Genomic DNA, 14207 nt, shown 5'->3' with positions numbered 1-14207 from the left:
GGCAAAAAATTATAGATGAACAAATATAACCGTACCACCCAATTTGTCTTCTAAATATTTTAAATATGTACTCTATTTTCCATGACCATTTATACGAGGTGATGATTTGACTAGAGGAAACAATAAGATCTACTTTAACAACATTCCAATGTTTTCGGTACTCACTAAACGTCATAGTGGATAGAAACGAGGCTGTCAAAAAGAGAAAAGAAGAAATAAGATCACTAGCGAGGGCAATTGAAAGCAAATTACTCATATGATTCAATACCTTGACAAGAGCGTTGAAGCAGACCCAACTTGAAATGGAAAGAGCCCTTGAAGAAGGGGCAGAAATGATTCATTGGATTGGAGTTCAAATATAGTTTCACACAATTTATGTTAGAAGTTAGAAAGAAAATCAATCCTTAAGGTTTTTAATTTTGCCCGAACTGAAGGAGAGAAAGGTCTATATAGATAAGATACTTGCTTCATAAGGCAAAGTTCAGTGCTAGCTTCCGAAGAGAATGGTCGTGTCCGGTCCTCCGAGCCTACGTACTCTTCCGAGAATTACCCGAAACTGATTGCCAAACGATCGACTCGTAAACCACTTCCATCAGCATCTTCGCCCAAACATCATAAACGTTTGTAAACGCCGGAAAGCGTTTTACAAGCGAGGCAATGGCGTCCTGCACGCCAGAGCCATCACCACCTTCAGAAAGAAAGACTGAAACCCTGACGATGCCCGGATGAAGGGTCCTGAACTTATCGAGTATCTGAAAAATGAAAATGCAGAGCTCAAAATTGGGGGGTCCCATCACCCCGCCACAACAAAGTCAGCTGTCGAAGACCGTCAATAAGTCTAGACAGGCAGCTGCAACCAAGCCGGCTGTCAAGCCGTTTTCCTAAATCATCCAACAGAGAGCCAAGGCCAACTCGCAACCATCAACCTCCAGAAATGCCGTCAGATCAGCATCCACCAAGCCGATAACCAAGACAGCTACCCAGCGAACGCCCAAACCAGCGGCCGTCAAGACGACCCAGCCTACTCATGTAAGTAGCCAGGCTATTTTAACTCATTAAACACTTCTCCTCAAGCTACCACAGTTCCAGACACTTCGGAAACTCTCTCACAATCTCCAACCTTACTACCTATGCCAACTCTTTCGGCGAACCCAAGTCCAACCACCGCTCCTAAGAAGGAAAATATTCAACCCATCGTTCTTCGTGACACGAAGAAATACTCAGAAATCCTTCGAATTGCGAAAGATAATTCCATAGAGATTACTGCAACTTTAAGTCGAAAGGACGGAACTCGCTTATTTGTACCAATTTCGAACGACTTGCGCAAACTGACCAAGCTTCTTGAGGACCGGAAACATGCATTTCACTCCTTCTTTTCTCCTTCTGAAAGGGCAATACGAGTCATCATCCGCAACATTCTATTGATTGTAACAGTCGACGAAGCCAAAAAACACCTTATTTCGTAAGGTTTCTACCCAAAATCTCTTCAAAGGTGGAAACTTAAATCAGGCGAAGACCTACCCATAATCCAGGTCGTTGTTCCTAACGAAGAAAGGAACATCGTTAATCTCACCAAAATAGGCCTGTCAATCGTGAAAGTCGAACTCTAGCGAGGCAACGGCCAGCCTGTTCGACCATTCCAGCTCTCGTTGAAGAGCGCGTCTCCGGTATGCCAAATGCGCCGGCCACTATGAAACCCGTTCGTGCACCAAGGCACGCGATGAGCCACCCAAATGCAGCAATTGTGGAGACCCACACACAGCTAATTACACAGGCTGTAGCTGTCGACCTGCTCAAAGGAATCTTAGACCAATTCAGTCCAGACAAGCCTTCGGCAACAAAAACTCTGCGTGGAGCAACAAGGGAGAAAGGAGGTTAGCTCAGAAGCTGGCCTCCTCCAATCGGGTGGCTCCCACCAATATCCTAGCCCCTGCCCCAATGCAACCTTCTGCACTGCCAGCGGGTCTTTCAACTTCCTTCACACTGCAGCAGATGCTCAGCATCCTGCAGTTCTTTCAATCCCAACAATTCCTTCCCAATGTAGCCGCCTAAGCGGCAACCCCTTTCCCGTCTAGCTTTCAGCAGTTGTTTACTCGTCAAAATGGCTTCTTCCAAAGTGCTTAAAATCATGTCGTGGCACGCCAACAGCTTACGCGATAAAAAAGTGGAACTGGAACTCGTTCTTTCGTCTACAGGCATCGATGTAGCACTTATGCAGGAGACTCTCCTAAACCCCTCTCATAGTTTTTCCCTTCTAAACTACACGGTTTACAGGAATGACTGTATCCCAACCCGCGGTGACGGAACTGCTTTCCTAGTCAAAAAAGGAATTAAAAACAACCTTCTGCCTTCAATTGTATTGTCACCAAATATCGAATCCACCTCTATCCAGGTGGAAACTCAGGATAGTCCAATCGTGATCACCTCTCTGTACAGGAAATGCTCCTCGCATGACTCATCTGCCTTCAAAACACTCATCGAAGGCCCAACCTCAAAAATAATCGGTGGAGACTTTATCGGTCACCATCCTATGTGGGATTGCGAGTGCGCAAATCGAGCGGGCAACGATATCGCAGCACTGAGTGCAAACTTAGGGCTTGGTCTCGCCCTGCCGGATGAGCCTACCCATCACCCCGCTATTGGACAACGGGCACTCCACACATTCTGGATTTTTCAGTCTCCAGAACATCAATCGCCCTTCTGATATACAAGTTCTCGACGAGTTACATTCGGACCATCGTCCGATTATATTAACTCTCGGGGATTCTTGTGCAATCGAAACTCCTCGCTTCAAGGCCAGAAAAAAAACCGACTGGAAGAGATATTAGGAAATTCTCTTGGAATCCAGTCCAATCCCGAAGCTAACTCGAGACATCCAGTTCGCCTATCAGAATTCATTATTGGAAGTTCCATCATTTCCAAACAAGTCGACGTTTGACCTTCACAGAGTGAAAACGTGTTCGGAGAGACGGTCAGTGAAACGAAACAAAAGTGCAACATCTGTATCACAAATGCGGCGTTAAAAAAAGTCTAACAATAACATTTTACAAACTGGTGGAAAAAGAGAAAGTGCGATCGGAAAAAAGGTCAGTACCATAGAAAATAAATGCAAAATGCCATAAAAGGTTAAGGGTCGAAAACTCAACATCTGGACCACAAATGCGGCGTAGGATAAATTGAAACATAAAAATAACATATAATTATTTCAACAATATATAAAAAATATGGAGAAGAACACTGCATGAAAAACAGATAAAATGGAAACATCGACATCAGGCGTATCACATATTGCAGTTTTGAATGTAGAGAACACAACTAGAACCCAGAACGAACAGGCATTGTACAATGCGTGGATGAATGAAAAGTCGGCGCGGGGGAGTATTGAAATTACATTGACCAATATGGAAAAACAAATAAATGCCCTCCAGCTAAAATTAAATTAACAAAGCTCTGAGGGCAAGGACAAAACAACGATAAACCACCAAGCCAACAACAGCATTCCAATTGTTACATACGAAACAGATGAAGAAGAATTGCAGAAAGGACTATGCTGGATAATGGTTAAAAACAAAAAAAGAAAAGCAAATAATTCTACAGGATCTTCACCACAGCAAATCAAAATAAAATTCAACATTCACAAAAATAATAAATCGTTTAGAGTTGTTGAAACTGCAATGACACTCCTATGAAGACAAACAAACCAGATATCAAAGTTATGACAAGAGGGCTTCCATCAACAGCTAAAAGTCTAAAATTTGTCGCAGAACTAAACCAAAATAGGCTTAAATGTCCCCTTCGGTAGACAAAAGGGAGACCAACAGAATAAAACGAGAAGTGAAGGAATCCATAAAAGCCTGGCGATCCGAGAATTGGAACTCATTTCTAGCGGACCAAAGGCTGGATGGCCCTGCAACTTTCTGGCGACTCTCTAAAAGCCTCGTGGGGAAGGCTCAAAACGTCATACCCCCCCCTAAGGTCAGCGGAGACAGGAACTTTTTCAGTCATCAACCACGAAAAGGTCGAGTTCCTCGCTAAGATCTATGAAGCTCAAATGGAACGCCTCCCTCCTGCTACAAATATAAATGCTGCTGAGAACGACGAAATCATTAGGAATGCCAACTTCGTTCATTCTCAAGTGCCTTCGAGTTATATTTTAAACCATTTAGTCACTCCTAAAATACTCACGCAAATGATCAGCAAGATTCGGAACAAGAAGGCCCCGGGTTTCAATAACATTTCGATAGCCCAACTCAAAAATCTTCCCTACAAGCAGCTCGCCGAACTAGGTAATATTATCAACGCCATTCTGAGACTGCAACACTTTCCATCCACATGGAAACATGTATTCATCGCAGTTATCCCCAAAAAAGGAGCTAAGTCATCACCTTCTGACTAAATCTACCTACCTATCAGCCTACTGAGTTCCATTTCCAAACTTGCTGAAAGAGCAATTCTTTATGCTCTTAATGACTTTACGAAGACATACAATATCATTCCAGATGAGCAACTCGGGTTCCGCACCAAAGACTCAGCCTTTCATCAGGCCCATTGGCTCACCGCAAAAACCAACTGTGCTCTTAGCCGTCGTGAAAGCTGTTGACAAGGTTTGGCACGAAGGCTTCGTGAAATGCATCCGATTAGGTCTACCTGATGACCTAACAGCTCTTATCAAACATCTTATCAAATCTTATTAAAAAAAAATTCAGTCAGGACGATCGTTTCAGGTGAAGATTAAAGATATTTTCTCTAGCCGGAAAACCATCGACACAGGATTTCCACAAGGCTCCCCCCTGGCACCCGCTCTATTTAATATTTTTCTTTCAGATATCGCTAGGAGACAACAAGTTGAGGCAGCTTTTTACGCAGACGACACTGCTTACTTTGCTTCTTCAAGAGTAGCACCGCACATCCGAAGCAGACTCCAAAAACAACATGATGAGACGGTCCAGTGGTTACATTTCTGAAGGTTGCAGGTCAACCCACAGAAAACTCAGGCCATCTTCTTCCACAAGAAGCGTTTTACACCGAGCATTTTGGGTCTTAAAATCGAGAACGCCGAAATCCCATGGTCAAAAGAAGCCACCTATCTCGGTCTTGTCTTGGATCGCAAGTTTAGGTGGAATTCCCACATAAAGGTCAAGGTATTGTTAAATTGCTGTTCCCGCTTATCAACCGGGCCAGGAGGCTTCCTCTCTCTATAAAATCTCTCCTGTACAAGATGCTGGTTGGATCAGTCGTTCTGCACGGCTCCAGTGTCTATCTAAAATACGTTTCACCTAGCCAGGTAGAACGTCTCCAAGTAAAAACAAAATTCTCAGGAGAATAATCAATGCCCCCTGGTTTGTCAGGAACAATCAAATTCATAGGGAAACAGTCGTCCCCCAAGTTCACGATTTTATATCCGAGGTTTACTCGAGATATTTCTCCACTCTTCGTCTCTCGGACAATAGATGTATTACCGAGCTGGCCGATATTTTCTAGCTCTTTGTAGCCTTATTCTATCACAGCCGACACTACCCCGTCGTGCTCTAACTCCAAATTGGCTAGACCGTCTCCGGCGAGCGATTAACTAATGTACCGCAAGCTGCGTGATGTGATAATGATGCCACGTCCTTGCCTGGCCCTTGTGCCTCTTAATGGTGCTACCGGTTACGGGCACCCTCCTTACTAACAGTAAGAAGTATCAGTTAGGGTCATAGGATCAGCTGATAGGGCGGGGTTTAGTGTCCAACTCGCTTATTCCTGCGGGTCTTCCGGTATAAATATCGAATATGTTAATAGTTTTTGTCATAAATGTTCCTACGTAAAAGAATCACCAAAATTTAAAATTAAATTACATAAAAAAATAATTTTCAATGAATTTCAACCAGCCGAAACAGACACACTAATGATCCTACCAAGGCCTAATGCTAACAGATGTGCAGTATGAAAAGTCACAAGAAATGGAATGTAATGCTGGGATCTTAATATGCGTTGTCTCTACAGTACAATCTTTGAGACCAAATAGTAAGCATTATGTGAATATATGTTTGTCAATGAATGCAAGAATGTAGAAACCGTTAGTTTAAGTTTCTTGACTAAAAATTATCTTTTTTCTCTGCATTAGATTAGAAAACAAAAATAAGTAGAGTTTTTCCATATAAAGAGGAAAATTTTAGTAAAAAAGACAACAAGAGAAAATTTACTACAAAATACAGAACATTAACTCCATTTACGTCATAATTAAATTGAGAACATATATGGAGTAAAAGAGAATTAGTAAGTTAAGTGGCCAAAGCTCTAAAAGTAACTAGATTCGTATCAAAATATCTACAACCCTATGATCGAAGAAGAACTATCTTTTGTTAACAAGTCAAGCTTATTGATCAAGCATATAGGAAATATCATTGTAGAATCAGAACAATGCTGCTGACCAACAATAAACATAACAAAACTTTATCTCAAGTATTCCTATTTTATGTGCAAAGATATATACTACAAACAAATAAAAAGAACACCAATGGCTTCGTCGCTATCCCCTATCATAGCGAATCTGTTTCTGGAAGCTTTGAGTATTAGATCAATAAATATAGCAAACCTCTCCTGTGGCTTAGATATGCGGATGATGCTTTCTACAAACATCCCAAAATTAGCACGAAATGTCGTTAACAAAGCCCACTTTGCCCAGTTTTCCCAGTTCCAAGAGATCGACCTCATCGAGCGATAATTCATTTATGACATGCCAGGTAATTATTTAGTAAAAATTAATTTTGAATGTAAATATTTGATATAAAATCCCGAATATCGAGAATCAAAACGTGATTCAGGCTATGTTATTAGTCATTGAAAAATAAATCTTAATGAAAAACATCTACATGGTTACAGTAATACATTTTTGAACGTTATATATTTTCTGTAGACTTTAACTTTGAAAATATTCGATACTTGTATCTCATAAATAAGGAATTATCCATCTACAACATAAGTAAGTGTTCGAATATTACACAACATCCCTTCAAGCAATGTTTTGGTTCAAAAATCGCCGCACTATCTATTTACAGCCCATATAAATTGCAACTTAATATCTGTAAAAGATGTTCGATTTAGAATATGAAGGAAAGTAACGACACAAGTTTAGTTAGCAATATACAGCTAAAATATGAACTAGTCATTAAATCACAAGGAAAAATAAAAACGAACAAACGTGAGTAGACCTGCTACAACAACCCGAAACCATGGAGAGGTAATACAACAATTAATCCACACATATCAAGCCACCACACCAAAAGTAGAAACAACAGCAAAGTTCAATATGACACATAACTCGTATGGTTCTTGTATAATAAATTACTCAGCACTGCCCTATTCAGTCAAAAATTCAAGAAATACGGTATATATATGAGCATAAATCGATTTCCGTCATTATTAAATGTTAGGGGTGGTAAATAAAAGAGAAAAACTAAAAAGTTTAATAAGCAATAAATTATAGCTTTAAATATTTTATAGCATAATGACCATCATTTTTCTTTCTCTCTTCTCCACCCTGGTCTAGTCCCAATAGTTTTCAGTCGACATCTCTCCTTAATATCTGCAAACAAAAAAGAACTTAGAGTATATTATCTTATATAAATTATTAATTTACACTAAACTAAGAAGACACTAAACATTTTATAACAAAGAAGAAAACAACATAACAAACGGTACTAAAATTATTATCAATTATTTGTGATATAATGTTTTCTGTGAAATACTTTTAATGGACGGAAAAAATAAACAACCTTTTAAAAACAATTTCCTCAAAATATATATTTATTTAGAGCTTATTACATCCCAACTCTTAATATATTAATATTATTATAACTTAACAACTTGTAACAATAGTGCCAAACATAGCATATAGAGTAAGAATGAATTTTATTTTTTTAATACATGGAATTGGTATTCAAAAAAAAACCGAGATAATTCTATTTCTTGTAAATAAAATATACCTTCCAAGTACGAATTATAAATAGAAATTTTATTCTTAATAATGATACTTAAAATATCTTACCATTCATAATTGAAATAAAAAGAATTATATTGCATCGTTGTTGACTGGATTCATTCCGTTACTAGTGAGCCACATTCGATAAGATCTTATTCTTAACCGAAGCTGAGTTCTAGAGAAATACATGATATATGTTTCACGTTATATATACATATTTTAATTAAATATCCTAGAGAGTTCTAGAAACAACCGCTTTGCGTTTGAACCAGGACACAAATAAATCTGCTCATCATTCAAATTATTGGCGATTAGCGTTTTAGTAAATTATTGACATTTAAGAGACATATTTTAATAAGAATGTTGAACATAATCGATATATTTTATAATCGATTTAATTTTATTAATTAAATAATCTTTCTCTTATATAACTTTAATATAATACCATTAGATCCTTTTTGTTGGATAAACAAAGGAAATGTTGATTATTAACTGTAAAATGAATTAGTGTTGACTATAATAAATTTTATTCAATATCAGGGGTTGCGTAACAATAAATCATAAAATTATTCTTTCAAAAAGTGTGTTTGTATTTAAATTAATAAATCATTATAATACAACTTTACTACAACCGTCTATACTTAATTTAAATACATAATCCATAATACTAGAAAATTAAGCTGCCTGATTTTAATCAACTTTAATAGCAAAGCTTTGATGTTCTTTTTAAAAGAGTACAAAAATCAAACTGCTTGTTATTATTACCTTTTGTATTTTTTTTTTAATGTTTGACAATTTCTTTATTTGCTATATTTTATGATGTAACGCACTATAAAAACAAAAATTTTTGATAAGAAATCTTAACCGACTTAAAAAAAATAAATAAAGAACTCACTAAAAAGTAAAAAAAATCAAACTTAAATTTTTAACACAAAATGCGAAGATAAAACCAGAAATGCATTAAAAAACGACATAAACGCGATTCTGTCGCTGCCATATAGGCATTACGTATTTAACAAACTCATTTTGTTAATTATAGGCTCTATAGCATTAAAATTATGCAATGATGATAGTTAACATTCCATCATCACAATAAAAAAAAGAAAAGAATAAAATATATTAACCAAACTTATTATGCTCTCAAAATATATATTTTTGGGTTTAAATTGATTTAAAAAATATTTTTTCGGTTAATTTTGTTTCGTTTTCTTGTTGTTATAGACGTGTGTATATTTGTCTATGTTATTAACAAATACATAAGAGGAGTATTATTAATTTTTACTAAATTTATCTTTCTCAGACTTTCAAATATACTTTAATTTAGCAGTCTTATGCCAAACCCCTCAGCAAATACAGAGCACTTTTTTATATCTTTATTAGATACGCTTAGTACAATCTTAATTATACATTAAATTATTACTGCTTTTCAATTTATACTTAGATTAATTCACAAGAAAGACGAGTGACAGAAAATACATCAATATGCTGGTTTGCAATAAATAATAAATAATATCACTGGTTCGCTTCAATCTCCTGATATCCTGCGCACTGTCCAGCAGTTGTATTGCTTCCACGTTAGTATGGTTTAGTAATCTTCTTTAGTGTTTCAAGGCGAAATTTTGGATAACTTCGTAAATCCAGAAATAAAATTTTATTTCCTGGTCATCGTGCAGTTATTCGTGGGTTACGTAGCAATAAGCATTGGTAATCAATCGAAGAACCTTGTTTTAACAGCGTTGTGTGACTATTGGCTTTATAATTGTCTTATTGATCAACCTCTTTGATTTTAGATCAAATTGAGGGTATCTTCCGACTAACCAGCATAGTTGTTTTATATTGGTTCTAATGTGTTTTGCTTTTTATTTAACGTAATGTTAGAGCACCACTGAATTAATCATTAGTAGGGACTAAAACTTATATATCAAGATAATATAAAATACAAATAAAAAACAGTAAATTGAACTAAATAGTATCACACTGAGTAGTATCTGAATACCGCCAATAACCAAGGCAGCTAATAAGTTCTAGATCCTCCAAATTTTATACTTACAAAAGGACATAAAAATACTAAATCCAGGGGATTACGTTTCATTATATTTTCTTTCACACCCTAAATTTATAAAATTATCTTAATCTCCCTTAGATTCGTTCTATTCATTATTGGGTTAATACATTTTATTATGATTGAACTAATTGAGTTACCAGTTACATTAATTTAATAAATTAATTTGTAGTTGTATGTAATATCTCCATTATATAAAAATTTGTTTCATTACAAATCAAGTCGATCACGCCCATCACTAATCAGCTCAATTAGAATATCGCAAAATCAAAAGAATGTGGCAAATTCAAGTAAAATATGTATAGGAATGTTAGAAAAGGAAAAACTATCCATACATCTTTTGAATAAATATAGATATATTATTAATATATATGACTACTATTCGCACGACCGTATAAAAATTGGCAGGACGGTTTATGTTGATTTGACGATTCTTCAAATTTCATATTTGTATATCAAAATAAAAAATTTCGCTCAAAAATGTCCATATTAATTAAAATATGGATAGTTCAATGTTTTTCTCTTCTTGCTTTGCAGTACCTTTATATATGGGAAGTAAACATTTGGAGGAAATAACTTAGAAGCCTAGGTTGGATATTATCTCGCAGCAGATTATCAGCATTATCCAAGTGCAGCAATGGCGACTTTTTCAATCGTAAGTAATTTTTAATGTTTCATTTTTAATTACCTTATTTACTACATATTTTCAAAGTATAATATTTACAGTTCTATTAAAATAAGATTATTGTAAAATAATGTATTTATACATTTATTATTTATATATTTAACGTGGGCTCCGAACCACGGTCCTCGGCATTGAGCCTACCGCCTGTCGAGTGACTAACTTAGAAATCATCCCAGGAGTCATCCGGTCTTACCCAGCCTGGTTACTGGCATGACTGGGATCATTTTCTTATCGGATTTTACCTCATAATTAGGACAATCACAAACATAAATTTACGACTATCGCAACAGTAGGTGGACCGTCCTGTCGTCTTTACCACTGCGCCAACCAAGTCAGCTCGTTATTTGTAAAACATATAATATTATGTAGATATCATGTCAGAATATTATTTTTAATACTTTAGGTATTTTCCGGTAATATTGAAGCATAATAAGATAAATAATTGAAGGTAATAGCTCAGTAAAATTAGCTGTTATCATGGTTAGTCTTTCCTTTCTGCATATAAATCTATGCTAAATCAGATTATGTTATCAAATCAATCTTTTTAATTTTTACTACCTTAGCACTGTGTTGAAAATTAAATTCTGCAATTAAGTTTGTTTTTTTCTGATTTGCATGTACTTCGTTAGGGTTAGTGAATTTATTAACTAAAATATTTAAAAAATGTGGTTTAAAATGCTATGTATAATAAATAAAAAATTGCTTTAACTTGGTTCTCGGTAACCATTAACTTGGTCTTCAATAAACTTATGCTGCAAGATAGGAACTATTTTGTGATGACTAATTTGTGATATTAAAGACATAATATTTTTTGTTATATTTTAGTTATATTTACTTTGTCACGAAACATTATTTCCTTTTCAATTTGCTTGTTTCTAACACCAGTAATTTTGGTGGCCTCTTATATTCGACAAATATAATGAAAGATAAGGTTTTAGTATGTTCATTCTTATTATAATAACATAGTTTTTGGTCTAGAAATGTAGCTTGTAGCATATCTAAGGAATTTCCAATTATTAAGATTCGCTTGCCCGATCTTAAATATTTTGTTTTTCATTGTTTTAATATCTTATATTTGTTATTATTGAATTAAGAATATCTAGATTTAATTTTCTTAATTACTATGTTTATTTATGTGTACTTAAACTGTAATATTTATGCCCAGTAATATAAATAACACATTTTTATTTGTTTTAGCAACAATTCAAGCGTCATATATTGATATTTTTTAATGTTATAGGTGATTAATATTTTTGTCTTATTAAGAGACTTCAGACCTAGGTCTATTTAATTCGGACTCGGAAATATATTTTGCATTATGCTGTCGAATCGAAGTTACTAAGATAAAATTGTTTGATTTCTCTAATTTATAACATTTATTCTTGCCGTCCCGCCCTACTTTTAACAACACATTTTGATAATTTCTTATTTTCTTGGCAGACTGGACTTAATCGATCTTTAGCGCCTTATTAAAATTAAATTTAAATTATTAGATTAGTACATACCATTGAGGGATTGTAGCTTGTAGAACAGCATATCGATTTTTATGTGTGCGGCTGTTATTGTCACTAACCTTATTTATTAGGAAGTGATTGTAGAGAGTTATATATACAAATTTGAAGCCATGTATTAGGAAAATCCGAAATTATATTTTCCCCAAAAACTTTTGGCAACTTTCTCCAATATAATATATGTTTGTTTTAACTTTATCTACCTTTTCATTTCAACCATAGTGATTAGGTATTTTCTGAATTACATTTGTTGCTATTACAAAATTTTAGTGTTTTTTTTATCAGGTAGTTATTGTTTATAACAGTATTTTCTTCCATTCTGGTAACACAGGTTCTGTCGAAGAATACTTGATGCTTAAGGATGGATTATTATGCAATTAGTGCGGCTGTTCTTTTTTTTTCGTTTTCCGTTTATTAAATTCTATATTAGAGGTGGATGTTAGTTGACTTCTACGTAAGATTCAAATATAACTATATAATTAAATATAATACACAGTCTTGCTAAAGAGTTTTATACGTACGTCATCTAAATTGGTGACGTCAAAATTTCGTAGTGTTGCTCTATCGACTCTGAGTGTTAGTCCAATTTGGCTTTAAATAAAAATAATGTTATTAAATATAATTTTTTTTAAGAAGTGATTTTAAATTTATCATAACACGTAAATCATTGAAACAACAATTCAATCAATTTGCCGGTTTATAACATCTATTGTTTTGATAATTTCTGCAAACGTTTGATAACCGGACGACATTGGCAGGCATGTTCGAACTTATCTGATACTATACTGTGTCACTTTTTAACTAAAATAAAATTAGGAGATTCTAAAACTAATTTGCAAATTGCGGTAGTTAATATATTAATCATCTTTGTAATGTTGGTGCAAAATTTCTTTGGGTAGACTATATATAGAGGCAAAAAAGGCTATTCTTTTTCTTAATAATAACGAAAATCATGAACAAAATCTACCAAATTATGATGATGTAATTATATAAAAATACAGTAAGTATAATTATTAAAAATCAAAATAACCTATAATTAATTTTTATTAAATAAATTTTAATATTGTCTACAATCACATATAATATAATTTTGTCATTCATTTCAGCTATATTATTTTTATTTCAATACTTTTTGTATTGGTATTATTTCCTAGTATATTAGTAACCTGTATTTTTATTGTTCAATTTTATTGATTACTTTGATCTCTGCCATAGCGACATTCATTTCAAAATTGTAATTTTTGTTTGTTTGCAGGTATTTGACTGGCTGAAAATGAGCTTGACAACTTTTGAAGTCATGGCAAAGGTGAAATATGAAGAATGACATATTTGACTGTTTTCTCACGTTACATAATACTTCCTTATATTGTATTGTTTAATAAAAAGTTTTAAATTTTTGTCTTTTAATTAAAAATATTTAGGGATATATAAGGGATTCGATAGATTCTGAATTTGGTTTTGTATAGGAGGTAACTTATCTACTACTAAAATGGTTTGATCTTTTTATTCGTTTTATTCGTAGGTGGATAATGGATGTTAATGATTATAGATGAAATTGTATTTCTACACTTGGATATTTTTTTATAAATTTTGTGGAACCACTTGGTCTAATGGTAAATTTTGAAGAGAAATTAACGGTTATGATGTCATAGTTTGGTCTCATACATTTAATATTGTGAGGACATTTTATGATTCAATTTTTTATAACTTTGTAAAATGGATCTCAACTACAATATATATAGTCCTCCTCGTTTGATATGATAATTAGAAGTAGTGAAATTGGCTCAAAGTTATGATTCTTTAAATTTTAAAAATTTTTCAACAATGAAAATATGGCGTCTTTGTTATGTTTCCTCTAGGGCTATCTCACCTAACACCTAATTAATAGGCTCTATGTAATTTGATAAAAATATTTCTTAGTTATCAGCATTTGGTCTTTCAACATCAGTTTCCATATATTAACACTTATTAGGTCTTAAAATGAGT

General features: G+C 34.3%; 1 protein-coding gene and 2 long non-coding RNA genes across 3 annotated transcripts in view; 1 reads left to right on the top strand and 2 right to left on the bottom strand.

The window, feature by feature from the left end:
* Positions 1-14207, bottom strand: part of LOC143193666 (uncharacterized) — a 103880-nt gene that overhangs the window by 65712 nt on the left and 23961 nt on the right. The gene's annotated exons all lie outside the window — the stretch shown is intronic.
* Positions 7440-8170, bottom strand: LOC143192489 (uncharacterized). Its single transcript, XR_013004786.1, has 2 exons — positions 8030-8170; positions 7440-7567 (listed from the first exon to the last, which is right to left on the bottom strand). It is a non-coding gene; the product is annotated as an uncharacterized LOC143192489 (long non-coding RNA).
* LOC143192490 (uncharacterized) lies at positions 10560-13618 on the top strand. The gene is made up of 2 exons (XR_013004787.1): positions 10560-10680; positions 13477-13618. It is a non-coding gene; the product is annotated as an uncharacterized LOC143192490 (long non-coding RNA).

The sequence above is a fragment of the Rhynchophorus ferrugineus genome, unplaced genomic scaffold, assembly GCF_030347505.1.
Source record: "Rhynchophorus ferrugineus isolate W39M unplaced genomic scaffold, kcgeb_rfMv2 rfM3, whole genome shotgun sequence".
NCBI classification, from domain to species: Eukaryota; Metazoa; Arthropoda; class Insecta; order Coleoptera; family Curculionidae; genus Rhynchophorus; species Rhynchophorus ferrugineus.
Note: the sequence above shows the minus strand (reverse complement) of the source record. Positions and strands in the feature narration are given on the sequence as shown.